At 46.1% G+C, this 14,071-nt stretch overlaps 1 protein-coding gene across 1 annotated transcript in view; it reads left to right on the top strand.

Moving 5' to 3' along the window:
- Positions 1-11,741: 11,741 nt before the first annotated feature.
- syt3 (synaptotagmin III) overlaps positions 11,742-14,071 on the top strand; it is a 36,249-nt gene continuing 33,919 nt past the window's right edge. The window contains exon 1 of the mRNA XM_083780639.1: positions 11,742-11,997. The gene's annotated coding sequence lies outside the window, so the exon portion shown is untranslated. The remainder of the gene's footprint in view (positions 11,998-14,071) is intronic.

The raw sequence follows: 14,071 nt of genomic DNA, 5'->3' as shown, positions 1-14,071 counted from the left end.
ACACGTTGAAGAATCAGGCCCATTATGTGCACACATGAGCAAAATTAAAACCCACGCTCTTCTTCTCCCCCGTACTCTGTTGGCGTTTGGCAGGGTCTCTACGTTTGGGTTGCCCCTATAGTCGCCCAGCCCTCTCAGCTCCCCTCCCTGTTTAATCTATCTCTGAAAAACCTCTGGGGTTTAATTCCCTTCTCCACGCAGAGTGCTTTGCTGGCATGGAGGCCAAATCCATACAGAAGGAGTGCATCAGGCTTTAAAATGGACATCTCAACAGCGGGGCAGTTTAGGTAAAGTGACGTGATATATAGGCCACACTGTATCACTGTGCGAAAAATATGCCCACTTCTGCTACGACCGCTAAACATTGACGTTCCTCACTGAACGGCACAAATATGATTTGGATTATAAAAGTCTCCTGGTACACACGCACACGCGCACGAGCAAACACACACACACACACACACACACACACACACACACACACACGCACACACACACACACACACACACACACACACACACACACACACACACACAGTGAAATGCCAAGAAAATCTGCTACACAAGAACAGACTTATATGATTAGATTAGTATACAGGGTCCTGAACCCAGTGTAGAATTGATGGCATGAGACAGAACTGACATTTGTGCACATAGCGAATTGTGACCATTAATACAAAGAAAGAAAGACAGAAAGAAAGAAAGAAAGAAAGAAAGAAAGAAAGAAAGAAAGAAATTAAGAAAGAAAGAAAGAAAGAAAGAAAGAAAGAAAGAAAGAAAGAAAGAAAGAAAGAAAGAAAGAAAGAAAGAAAGAGTAAAGGAAATTAAAAGCAATGGAAGGAGAAGAGAGAGAGGTGTGGGCGACTCGTCCCATGAAGAATCGTAGTCATGGAAACGGATGATGATGATGACAGGACTTTTGGAAAAGAGGGAGGCCAAATACATTGAAAAGGAGGGAGAAAAAAAAAGTTGCTAATTAGATTTGACATTAACGGCCAGCGCGGGGCTCTTACAAACCAGCCACACCTACCTCAAGTCTCTCCCCTGGGCTTCACTTTAACAGTTCAATTAACACTCTGCTGTCCAGACTTTACAGTGCATTATAGTTTAGATCAGAGGTTTTCAACCAATGGTCCAGGGACCACCAGTGGTCCTTGAGGGGGTTACAGGTGGTCCCCAGCTAAAATGATGGAGAGTTGGTAACCAAATGGCCAATCTTTAACTCTTGAGAGTGTAAAAATGAAACCAAATGGACCCTGGTTTGATTTTACGCTCTCGAGAGTTACATTATTGTTAAAAATCTGCGTTACTTAATTCTACACAATTAGAAAATGTAGAAGAATTCTTATTTTGATCCATGTTTGCCTGTTCTCTATCCAAATGGTACCACGTCAATACAGCATGGAATTGTGGACAAAATCTAATCCAACGACAACAACATAATTCAGTTTTGGGTCAGAGAGGCAAAATCTCATCAAATGGTGCAGGTCCGCGTGGCTCAAATGCAGAATAAATAATGGACCTAGACGGGAAAAGGTTTGAAAACCACTGGTTTAGATGCTTTCCCTCATCCTCAGATGAGGACAAATAATGTGCTTGTTGTGTGACTATTTTTGATGCCTGCCTCATGCCCACTAAATATTGTATATTATGTCCACCGACTCTGCCCCCAAGTGTGGGAGATTTGTTACTTCAGCGTGCGTTCTAGAAAGGGACAAGGAGTCTCCACTGCTCTTCTCTACTTATACTTCTTTCCTCTCTGACAGTCAAAAGAGGTTACTGTTTTCTCATCAGTCAATCAATCCTCGCTGCAGGATTCTACACAATCATTTCCCCATCTTCCTGTGATGGTGAAAAGATAAAATAAATTACTAAGATCATGATTATCAAACCCAAATTGCCACTGTTTATATCATTGCTCTTAAGTCTGATCTCACACTTGTAAGTCATCTGGATAAGAGCATCTGCTAAAATGCCTAAATTGTAAATTGTGTGCACTGTTCCTGCTAGCGTATATGCCCCATTAGCTGTTGTTTTGGTAGTCTGAAGGAATAATTAATTCGTCAATCAGATACACTGTAAACTCCTGTGTGCTAATTAAATTCTGCGAGTGTAAAAACGGTTACATTTTTTGCAATCAGAGTTAAATGAACACTCAGGATTTGGCCGTGCAGCTGTCTTTAAATGGAGGCTCTTGCCTCTGTCTTGATAATATGACTCACAGGAAGGAATAATTAGTCCTCAGCTCAAAGTACCAAAGTATCTCATTTATCCACATACATGACCCCTATCTTCACTGTGATGCAGAGCATTTGATAAATTAAAGGCCCCATTTGGAAAGTCTGAGGAGTGGAAAAATACTCCAAAGATGACATTTAGAAGATGAGATAATGCTAATGCAATCAAAAAGTTATACAACCGTGTGGCTGAATAATTAACGGTCATGATAGTAGGCCTATACTGTCTCTCTAGCATAACGTTTGTGCACATCACAATATACATCAGCTATAATTTACATAGGCTAAGTATAAACAAAGTACAGAGGTTTCATTAAACATGCCAGTAGAGTGGCTGTGAAGATGCCATGGGCAAACAAACTTACTTGATTTTCAAGTCAAGAGCTGCTGAATACCAGTCTGTAGTCAACTGACTGCAATGTCCAAGCTGCAGACAATCATGGCTGATCACACAGCATCCTGCAGAGAGAAGAATAAGAGAGCATCAGCATAATTATCCTCCTCTTGGGCTGCTGATGATATTACCATAAATATAGAGTTCACATTTTTTTATGAGGCGTGCTACGGAATACCACTATCTAATCACACAACTCCAATACTACTACCTTATCTCACACTCTATCAAGATTGTGGCCTCCACCCTCCATGAGTTTTTTTGTATAACCCACCCACCCTTTACCTGTATGATGTGGGAGCAATTTGATAATCGAGTCTATATAGGCCCATGGCTTATTTTCCTCTCAATGCCTGCAGGCTACACGGTTCAACAAGCCTATACCCTCTGCCCCTCTCCCTCCCGCACTATTACTAATCAGGCCTACAGAAACCAGGCTAAAAACATAATTATGATTATTATTAAATGACTTTCTTAAGGTTGAAAGACAGTTAAAAAATCTATAGCAGCTACGGCCTATATTCAATATTTCTAGCCATTATTATTTAAGGCATAGGATAGGTCTATCTGATACCGATAGCCGATAGGTCTATATTTATCCCAAATTAAAATTCAACCAGCCCTGTGTTACCGGCCTCAGACCTAGGGGAGTCTGGGTCGGTACAAGCGATTCACAGGCTTGAATGCCATGTGGATCTGTGAAAGACGAGGAACAGGACACGAACTTTAGTGTTGCTTTGCTCGGTCAGCAGCGGTTTATTACTAACTCAATGTCAACATTCATATTGTGCATTCAATATCAAAATAATAATAGACACATAACATACTTCACAATAGCTTCAAAAATACAATAAACCAAAAATAAAGTACACAATAATAAACCTTTTGACATCCTATCCAATCTGTATCTCAACATACAAACTTAACACTGTAATCAGAACACTCAGATTCCATTTATCATCATTAGCTCAAATACATTCAAATAACACGTACGTTTTCATTCAGACACGCACGCACGCACGCGCACCACGTGTGCCTGTCTGTGTGGTAACACAGTGTAAAACTACCTGGCAGCAGCCATTATTCAACTCAATCAAAACAATAAAACTACTGGTCCAAACTCACTTCAAGTACACTCAAAACGTTACTAAACATGTCACTGACAGTTCACAGTAGTTTCAACATCATTAGGAATGTTTAGATATGATTCTTATACCTGTGAAAAACGAGGAACAGGACACGAACTTTAGTGTTGCTTTGCTCGGTCAGCAGCGGTTTATTACTAACTGCGCATGCGTGGGACCGAGACTATAGGTAGTTCCTCTATGATTCACAGTAGCGCAAGAGCGCCATCTATTGACTAGGAAGTCTAATAAGATGTGGCATCTCATAAAAAAGTGTCAATACATGTTAGAATAGTTCTAATAAATCTTTAAAAATGGGGGGTGTATGTTTTAGTGCAAAACTATAATAGAGGCTATTTCTGAACCCTCTACACTCTCCCCTGCTTCAAGAGATGTCTCCTGACATCTAGAACTAAACAAACAATGAGTAGTCAAGTCATAGTCAGGGAAAAGTCATCAGTCTAGTCTGTGTAGTGTCTGGTGAGGTTCATTGGAGTTAGTCAAAGTCTGTCAAGTCAGTGAACTTCAGTCAAATCCTATGTAAGTCTTCTGTCCTAATAAGTCCATTCAGTTGGGGTAGGGTAGTAGTAGGTTTGGGGCAGAACTGGGTAAGGGGTCATGGGGTAAGGCACACATGTGAACATGGCGTTTGCTTCGGGCCTCCAGTGCTGGTATGACGGCTGTCCGAAATGTTCATATGTGAATCTTTCTTTGGGTTTTACAGTCCGGGTGGACCTCCTCGCGGGCAGTTCCTCTCCACCTCGTGGCTCTATGTCAGGTTCAACCATATCCTCTGGCAACCCTGGACCTGTATCACCCTCGTTGTCATCCATCACAGGTTGTTCCTGGACATTCTCAGCAGGCAGCGTGTCAGCTGGTGTTGGTGCTTGTGCTGATGCTGGTACAACAACTGGAACAGCTTCCTCCTGCTGATGCATATCACCTGGTTCTGTCGTTTGTCTTAGAGGTTGGAAATCTGGTGCTACAGCTCTGAGATGATTGTGTGGTTCAGGTTGAGGCGCCTGATGTCTGACTGTCCTCCTTGTGTACACAGGTAACGATCGGAGGTTGTAGGAATATCCTTCCTCTTCAGCAGAATCATCCGATTCCTGCTCAGCTGTTTCTCTGTTGTTAGTCTGTTTGTCTCTCTGTTTTCTCTGTTTCTTTTGGGCATGACAGGGCTGCTCATCTTGTTCGAATGGCAAGTCATTTACAGATAACAGGAGATTACGATGCAGAACGCGAATAGTTCGTTCTCCCTTTTCTGCTTGAACTTTGTACACAGGCCCGTCTCCCACCCGTTCAATGACTCTGTGAACTTTCTCCTCCCAGTAAGCACGGAGTTTGCCAGGTCCACCTCTCTCGGACAGGTTCCTGACAAGCACACGATCTCCTGGCTGAAGTGCAATCCCTTTAACACCACGGTCGTAGTATTTTTTTCCTTTTGCAGAGCTCTTCTGGCTATTCTCTGAGGCGATCCTGTAAGCCTCCTGCATCCGAGAAGCCCATTTCTGTGCAAACTCCTGTCGACTCGACACCTCTTCCTCCTTTCTCAGATCAAAGACTAAGTCAATGGGCAAACGTGGGGCTCTTCCATAGAGGAGAAAGAATGGCGAATAGCCAGTTGCTTCATGTCTCGTACAGTTGTACGCATGGACGATGTGGGGTAAATGGTCTTTCCACTCAGCTTTTCTTTCCTCTTGGAGAGTGCGGAGCATCTGTAACAGTGTTCTATTCAGGCGTTCCACCGGGTTCCCCTGCGGGTGGTATGGTGTGGTTCGAGAATGGGAAATGCCAGACAGCTGTTGGAGTCGCTGGAATAGATTGTTCTCGAATTCTCGTCCCTGATCATGGTGTAACTTCTCAGGGTATGAGAAACGTGGGATAAAATCACTGAAGATTTTCTCAGCTGCTGTTTTGCCTGACTTATTCTTAGTCGGGTAGGCTTGTGCGAAGCGGGTGAAGTGATCTACCAGGACTAAAATGTACTCAAAGCCTCCTTTACTTGGCTCTAGGTGGAGGTAATCAATGGAAATAAGCTCAAATGGGGCACTGGTCGTGATTGAACCCATGGGTGCTTTTTCTGGGATGGTGGGTCGTTTCTGCTTAATACAGGAGCACTGGCGGATGACATAATGTTCTATTTCACGCTGCATGAATGGCCAATAGAACCTTTGCCTTGCCAGGTGAATAACTTTGTCAGCCCCGACATGACCCATGTCGTCATGCAGGTGTTTGAGCACAGTGGACTTCAGCTTACTGGGGAGAACGAGCTGTTTCCATTTTCCTGCTTGCCTGTATAGAATGCCTTTGTCCAGTTTGAGTCTGTTCCATTCATGTACTAGTCTCCTTGTCTCTTGTGGCATTTGTCTTTTGTCTTTGTCATTGGGGTTCCATCCCCTCCTCTTCAATGTCATCACCTCAGAGATTGCTGCATCCTCCTTTTGGGCCGCTCTGATGTCTTCAGGGGTGATAGTGGGGATTGTCACAGGTGGATCGTCGTCACCAGAAGAGAGTTGCAGTGCAGCCATCCATGGCACATCCTTCTCAGCCACTGCTTTGTTTCCCTGCCATATGGTGGAAACTACATCTGGGGGCAGAGTTTCAGTGTACTCCCCTATGTGACCATGAAGCTTTACTGGGTACCGTGACAGTGTGTCAGCGTCAGCATTCGCCTTGCCTGGCCTGTATTTTATGGTGAAGTGGAAATCTGCCAACTCACCCACCCAGCGATGTCCGACGGCGTTGAGTTTGGCTGTGCTCAACACATAAGTAAGGGGGTTATTGTCTGTGTACACGGTGAATGTGGGTGCATAGTAGAGATAATCCCTGAATTTATCGCAGATGGCCCACTTCAATGCCAGAAACTCGAGCTTGCCAGAATGGAGATGGTAATTCTTTTCTGCAGGTGTGAGTGTTCTGGATCCATAAGCGATGACGCGGAGTTTCCCCCCTTGCTGCTGATAGAGCACAGCCCCCAGACCTTCATTGGACGCGTCAGTATTTAACACAAAGGGCAAATTAAAATCTGGGTAGGCTAAAATGGGTGGATTGGTCAACATGTCTACGATGCGAGAGACGACAGCACTGTGTTCGGGGGTCCACTGGACAGGTGTATTAGAGGGGAGCTGGCCAGGCTTTGTGACTTTTCTTTTGTGTGCAACGTTGTTATCTTTAACAGGTCTCTGGTTGGGCAGACTGGGACCCTCTGCAAGCTTGAATAGTGGCCGTGCAATCCTGGAAAAGTCCTGTATGTAGGATCTGTAATAGCCTAGGAAACCTAACAGACTTCTGACTTCTCCCACATTCTTCGGCTCTCTCTCTTTTTGCTGCAGCACTGCTTCCAGGTCTTTCGGGTCTATCTGGACACCTTCACTTGTCACTAGGCGTCCGATGTATCTCACTTCTCGTCTGAACAGCTCACATTTCTTTGGACGTAACTTGATGCCATGCTCTCGCAGGCGGCGGAGCACTTGCCTCAGGTCCTCCACGTGGTCTTGGAATGATTTAGAAAAACAGAGAGTGTCATCCAAATAAGGAGAGCAGCATTCGTCCCTCATGCCCTCGAAGACACCCTCCATACATCTTTGAAAGGCCGCTGGAGCGTTGGTAAGGCCAAAGGGTAGGCGAAGCCACTCATATAATCCCCAAGGGGTACTAAAAGCGGTCAGGTGCCTGGAACTCTCGTCGACAAAGCCCTGGTGGTACGCGCTGCCTTGGTCGAGTATTGAGAACCAGGAGTAGCCTCCCAGGTTATCCAGCAGGTCTTGAATGCGCGGAAGCGGATGACGGTCTGGGACAGTTTTGCGGTTTAACTCCCTGAAGTCAACGCATAGACGCAAGCTCTTATCTTTTTTTCTGACACAAACCACGGGGGATGAGTACGGTGAAGTGGACTTTCTTATCCAGCCATGGTCAAGCAGGTTCTGCACATATTCTTTTACCTCTCTGTACAGGGGTTTCGGGATTGCATTGTAGCGTTTTTGGACTGGTGTCTCATCATTTAGCTGAATTTTGAGTTGCAGGTTTGGGATGCAACCTATGTCAGAGTCATTCTTTGCAAAGGCATCTGACTCATCGTATAACATGTCTCTGGCTATCTCTTGTTCCTCCTCTTCGAGGTGTGACAATTCAATAGGTGGGTGCCATTTATCTTGAGTCAGAGCGGAGCAGGTTTGAACAGTGGAACGGTTTATGGGCTTTGGGTTGTCGGTGGAATGGTTAATGGGTTTGGCCTCAGTAATTTCCTCAAGTGTGCCTAAAATGGTTCTCTGTGACAGATAGATGTCATGTTTAGTGACATTCTGAATAGGGATTTTTGCAGTTTTAGTTGAGCCATTGGGGACATCTACTAAAGTGGGAAAGGGGTCTAAACCCTCAGGGCAGTTGTTCTCTGTGCTCGGCTCAAATAGCATTGTTCCGCCACGGGGCCATGCTCTGACTCTGCACTTCACCTCACATATTTGACCAGCAGGAATAGTTAGTCCTTTCTTTCCAACTCGCACAGTGTACTGAGGAGGTGTTTCATCAGGGGGCAGTATCTGGAGAACAGAAACAAGGGTTTCCACTGTGCTTTCACTGACACTCAAGGCTTCCTTCAGTATTGCAGTCATATCCACCTGTTCTTTGTTCTCTTTGATCATCTCTGCAATAACATTGCTACCTAACAGGGGACAGTTAACACAGTTCTGACTGATTAATATGGGCACCTGTATGTCAGCATGTCCATGGCTCTCACTGTGTATCTGTAAGTCAACGTAAGCCCATCCATCAAAGGGAACCGATGTACCATTTGCTGCAGCTATTTTGAGGGGTTTATCTGGGAATAGGGAGGAGAGTGGCTGTATTATGACACTAGGCAATGCTTCCTCTACCCACGCCCTCCCCACCATAGTCACTTGGGCCCCTGAGTCGAGCAGCATTTGGAGAGGGACCCCATTGATTGCACATGAGACCATACATCGCTTGCCAATTAGTTGTGCTACACGTTTTCTTGGTGTTGCCTGGCGCTGTGTAGTCTTTGGTTTTCCTGGGTTTACTGTTTCAACTAAGTTAACCTGTACTGGAGACTTGTTACTGGCGACGGTCACTGGCAGCCTCACTCCAGTGACCTCCTCTCGTTTCCCGATGCCTTTCTCTGCAGACAGCCAACGGCTCTATGTCCTTCCTGACCACATATGAAACAGTGAGGGCAATGTTTAATGTTCTTTTGCACACAATCCTGACATCGGCCCCTGGTTTCAGCTGTTTGGGATCTAATTGAGGGTTGGTGCGGGGTTGGACCTGGGTTCACAGGAGTCGTAGATTCTGTGGGTTTGACAACCTGGGCAAAGTATTCGGTCAGTGAGGACACTTGTGCGGTCAGTTCTAGGATAGCAGCACGGTTAGCCTGTAATTCAGAGTCAACTTTGGTCTGTTTAGTCTGGTCAGTCTGCTCAGTCTGAGCTGTACTTACAGTCACTGGTCGGGGTTTAATCACAGTACCAAGGCGTCTTAACCTCTCTGCCTCCTCACTTGTGGACTTAGTGATCTGTTCTAGGAGAAGGTCATCATTAACCTGCAAGTCTGTGAGGAACGGTTTGAGATCACATCTGACATGGTTATTTTTTTCATTCAACCCTTGGTAGAGTGTGTGAAGGAATGTACCCTGAACAAGCTTTCTGTCATAACAAAAATCTGCACCTGGCTGTTGTGACTCAAAAACAACTCTCTGTTTTAGACCCATGATTCTATACAAAAACTGCTGTGGGCCCTCTTTGTCTTGCTGTCTGGCAGTACTAAGCTCCTGAAAAAGCTCAGTGCTGTTTTTGTCTCTGATATGGGAACGGAGAAACCGTTTTAACTCACTCATAGTAAGGTCATCTTTGTTAGTTAACATTTCTCTGAATGTACCAGGTTTAGTTATCTTAAGCACAGTGCGGATTATCTCTGACTCACTAAACCCTTCATGTAACCCTTCATCCATCTGTTTACAAAGGCTACTGAATGACATTTCACACCCTGTGTCAGAAATCTGTCCACCATGAAGTTTAAACTCTCTACGTGGAAACAGAGCAGCTACATCAGTCAATCTCACCACCTGCTCACCACTACTGGAGGACGGACTGGCACGGCCAGGAGGGGCACCACCTGCACTGCTGGTGATGGATCTGGCTGGCGATGAAGTGGCAAGGTTCCTGGTTGGTGCGCTAGTGTCTCTGTCCATAGTCGGTTGAGGTGTGTGAATGTCTCTTTCCCTGGGTTGGGACAACAGGTGACTGTCCATGGTCGCTGTAGTTGAACTGGTCTGTTGGGTCACTGCATCGTCCGTCTGGAGGGGTGCAGCCTCGACCACTCCTCTCACGTCAGCTCCTACCACAGTACCTCTTCCATCCAGGGGTCGGAACATGTCCTCGATCATGTCGTTGAGGGGAAGGATTTGAGACATGCCTTCATCCTCCATGACTTTCAACTTGTCACTTTTCAGGTAGTCGACAATCAAATCATACAGTTCTGGTTCACTCAAAGCCGCAAGCTCCTCAGCGTCTCTGTATTCATCAACAGCACTGGCAACAGTCTGTAGCTGACTGGTACTCAAGGCTAAGAGTCTCTTTTGGATCGTGAATATCAGCATCCTTCGTGGGGTTGTGGTAGTAGCCATCTTCAGCGCCCGTGGTCTCTACTCTCTGGATGACGCACAGCAATGCAGCCTTCCCTGAAGCTTTAGACACAGGTTCTCTCCGTGGCAGTTCCCACTTTCCCAGCTAGGTGGCGCTGTGATCCCGGACGAGCCCCCAATTGTTACCGGCCTCAGACCTAGGGGAGTCTGGGTCGGTACAAGCGATTCACAGGCTTGAATGCCATGTGGATCTGTGAAAGACGAGGAACAGGACACGAACTTTAGTGTTGCTTTGCTCGGTCAGCAGCGGTTTATTACTAACTCAATGTCAACATTCATATTGTGCATTCAATATCAAAATAATAATAGACACATAACATACTTCACAATAGCTTCAAAAATACAATAAACCAAAAATAAAGTACACAATAATAAACCTTTTGACATCCTATCCAATCTGTATCTCAACATACAAACTTAACACTGTAATCAGAACACTCAGATTCCATTTATCATCATTAGCTCAAATACATTCAAATAACACGTACGTTTTCATTCAGACACGCACGCACGCACGCGCACCACGTGTGCCTGTCTGTGTGGTAACACAGTGTAAAACTACCTGGCAGCAGCCATTATTCAACTCAATCAAAACAATAAAACTACTGGTCCAAACTCACTTCAAGTACACTCAAAACGTTACTAAACATGTCACTGACAGTTCACAGTAGTTTCAACATCATTAGGAATGTTTAGATATGATTCTTATACCTGTGAAAAACGAGGAACAGGACACGAACTTTAGTGTTGCTTTGCTCGGTCAGCAGCGGTTTATTACTAACTGCGCATGCGTGGGACCGAGACTATAGGTAGTTCCTCTATGATTCACAGTAGCGCAAGAGCGCCATCTATTGACTAGGAAGTCTAATAAGATGTGGCATCTCATAAAAAAGTGTCAATACATGTTAGAATAGTTCTAATAAATCTTTAAAAATGGGGGGTGTATGTTTTAGTGCAAAACTATAATAGAGGCTATTTCTGAACCCTCTATGCATGCATGCATGCAAGCAAGCACACGCAGGCTAAAAGCCATGTCCTTTTTGGTGGTGGGGGGCGAACCACAATAACCGTCATCCCGCGGCTCGTGTCCAAGCAACACCTACTCCTTGGCTCCTTCGCCCCCCCCCCCCCCACACACACACACACACACACACACACACACACACACACACACACACACACACATATTCTATCCCACGTACATCAGTATGTCTTTAGCACTAGTCGCTCGTCTGTACAGTCAGTGAGCGCCGGAGAGAGACGGAGCCCGCTTAGTATTCGGAGCACAGGGGGAAATCGAGAGGGAGGGAGGGGATAGTGAAATATATATAGAGAGAGAAAAAACGGAGACTGAGCATAGATTGTAAGAACAGAATAGAGGTGTATACTCTATGCCTGGTACTACCCCTCCGCCTCCATCCCGTCATCCCAGGTGCAGTGCTGTGCTGCTCAGCCCATTTTCCCGTCTTGGGGGAGAGGGCGGAATGTAGGCTACATCATCTACATCTACACGCGTCGCATCTGAAAAAATAGCACTGGAGAAAATCGGATTTGAAAGGAGAGGGGGCTCTCTGAAAAACGGAGGTAGGAACATATTTCATTGTTTTTTCACCCCCAACCGTTTGGCTCTACGATGTGCGTTAGATGTGTGTTATTCACAATTTCGCTTTATCTGCATTACGTGCAGGGCATAGGCTGTGTTGAATGTGCCCTAAATCTGATAGGATGCATGTCTGTTTCAAATAAATATTTTATTGTTGTATTCGTGTCTTGCTAGCCTACAGGGCCTTTCATAATGAATAATTTGCGCCTATATGTGTCGAGCGTTATGGAATGCACAGTGTGAGAGACAATCCATAGCCTAATAGGATAGGTTGTATATTTCATTGGCTACAACTACATTACTAATCTCAAATATATATTTGTTTTTCATATAAATATCACCAACGATGCTGCAAGATTATTAAACTTTCTTCAATGCAAACGTATTACAGGGGCTTTAGAATCTAGATAAGATAAAACAGTGACAGAAGGGTGTATAGGCCACACACACACACACACACACACACACACACACACACACACACACACACACACACACACACACACACACACACACACACACACACACACACACACAGACAGAGGACAGCCAATCTGTTCCCCCCCATCACAGACTGTTGCACTGACTCCCCAAGAGAACCATATTTTATGCAAATAGTGAATGTATACCTCCAACAATGATGCATCCATTGACTGACTGACTTTGACACAGCATTGGGTGGAAAATGAAGTGAAGGTGGCCCATTGTGTGTGCGTGTGTGTGTGTGTGTGTGTGTGTGTGTGTGTGTGTGTGTGTGTGTGTGTGTGTGTGTGTGTGTGTGTGTGTGTGCGTGCGTGCGTGCGTGCATGCGTGCATGTGTGTCGTGAGTGTGTAGTTTGATCACGTTCCCCTTATTTCTGTATAGGTCCAGTTCTGCAGCTCCACTGGTAGCAGAACTAGACAGGAAGAGTATCGCGCTGATATCCCAGGGTTCCTACTTCCTTGCTGGACTCTTCTTGCTCTGTTTCCTGTTTTGATGTTATAGATGATTTAGAGTCTAAATCATCTATTTAGACACTGGCATAGACCAGTGCAGGGCCACACTGGTAGGGGGAGAAGAGACTAGTGCAGGGCGGGGCCACACTGGTAGGGGGAGAAGAGACTAGTGCAGGGCCAGAGTGTAGGGGGAGAAGAGACTAGTGCAGGGCCACAGTGGTAGGGGAGAAGAGACTAGTGCAGGGCCACAGTGGTAGGGGAGAAGAGACTAGTGCAGGGCCACAGTGGTAGGGGGAGAAGAGACTAGTGTAGGGCCACAGTGGTAGGGGGAGAAGAGACTAGTGCAGGGCCACAGTGGTAGGGGGAGAAGAGACTAGTGCAGGGCCACAGTGGTAGGGGGAGAAGAGACTAGTGCAGGGCCACAGTGGTAGGGGGAGAAGAGACTAGTGCAGGGCCACAGTGGTAGGGGGAGAAGAGACTAGTGCAGGGCCACAGTGGTAGGGGGAGAAGAGACTAGTGCAGGGCCACACTGGTAGGGGGAGAAGAGACTAGTGCAGGGCCACACTGGTAGGGGGAGAAGAGACTAGTGCAGGCCAGGGCCACACTGGTAGGGGGAGAAGAGACTAGTGCAGGCCAGGGCCACAGTGGTAGAGGGAGAAGAGACTAGTGCAGGGCCACAGTGGTAGAGGGAGAAGAGACTAGTGCAGGGCCACAGTGGTAGAGGGAGAAGAGACTAGTGCAGGGCCACAGTGGTAGGGGGAGAAGAGACTAGTGCAGGGCCACAGTGGTAGAGGGAGAAGAGACTAGTGCAGGGCCACAGTGGTAGGGGGAGAAGAGACTAGTGCAGGGCCACAGTGGTAGAGGGAGAAGAGACTAGTGCAGGGCCACAGTGGTAGAGGGAGAAGAGACTAGTGCAGGGCCACAGTGGTAGAGGGAGAAGAGACTAGTGCAGGGCCACAGTGGTAGGGGGAGCGGCAATCTGTATCCTAGTGCAGTGGTTCTCAAACCTTTTCATATCAAGGACCCCCAAATTGACATTTATTAGCCCCATTTGAAAAAGATATGCCATGGGGCCCGGGGCCCCCATAAGAGAAGATCTTTACGGCTCTGGCCAGTGAT

This window comes from Protomyctophum parallelum (genome assembly GCF_964188405.1).
Source record: "Protomyctophum parallelum genome assembly, chromosome: 13".
Classification (NCBI taxonomy): Eukaryota; Metazoa; Chordata; class Actinopteri; order Myctophiformes; family Myctophidae; genus Protomyctophum; species Protomyctophum parallelum.
The sequence above is the reverse complement of the archived record's forward strand: the minus strand, read 5'-3'. Positions and strand labels throughout refer to the sequence as shown.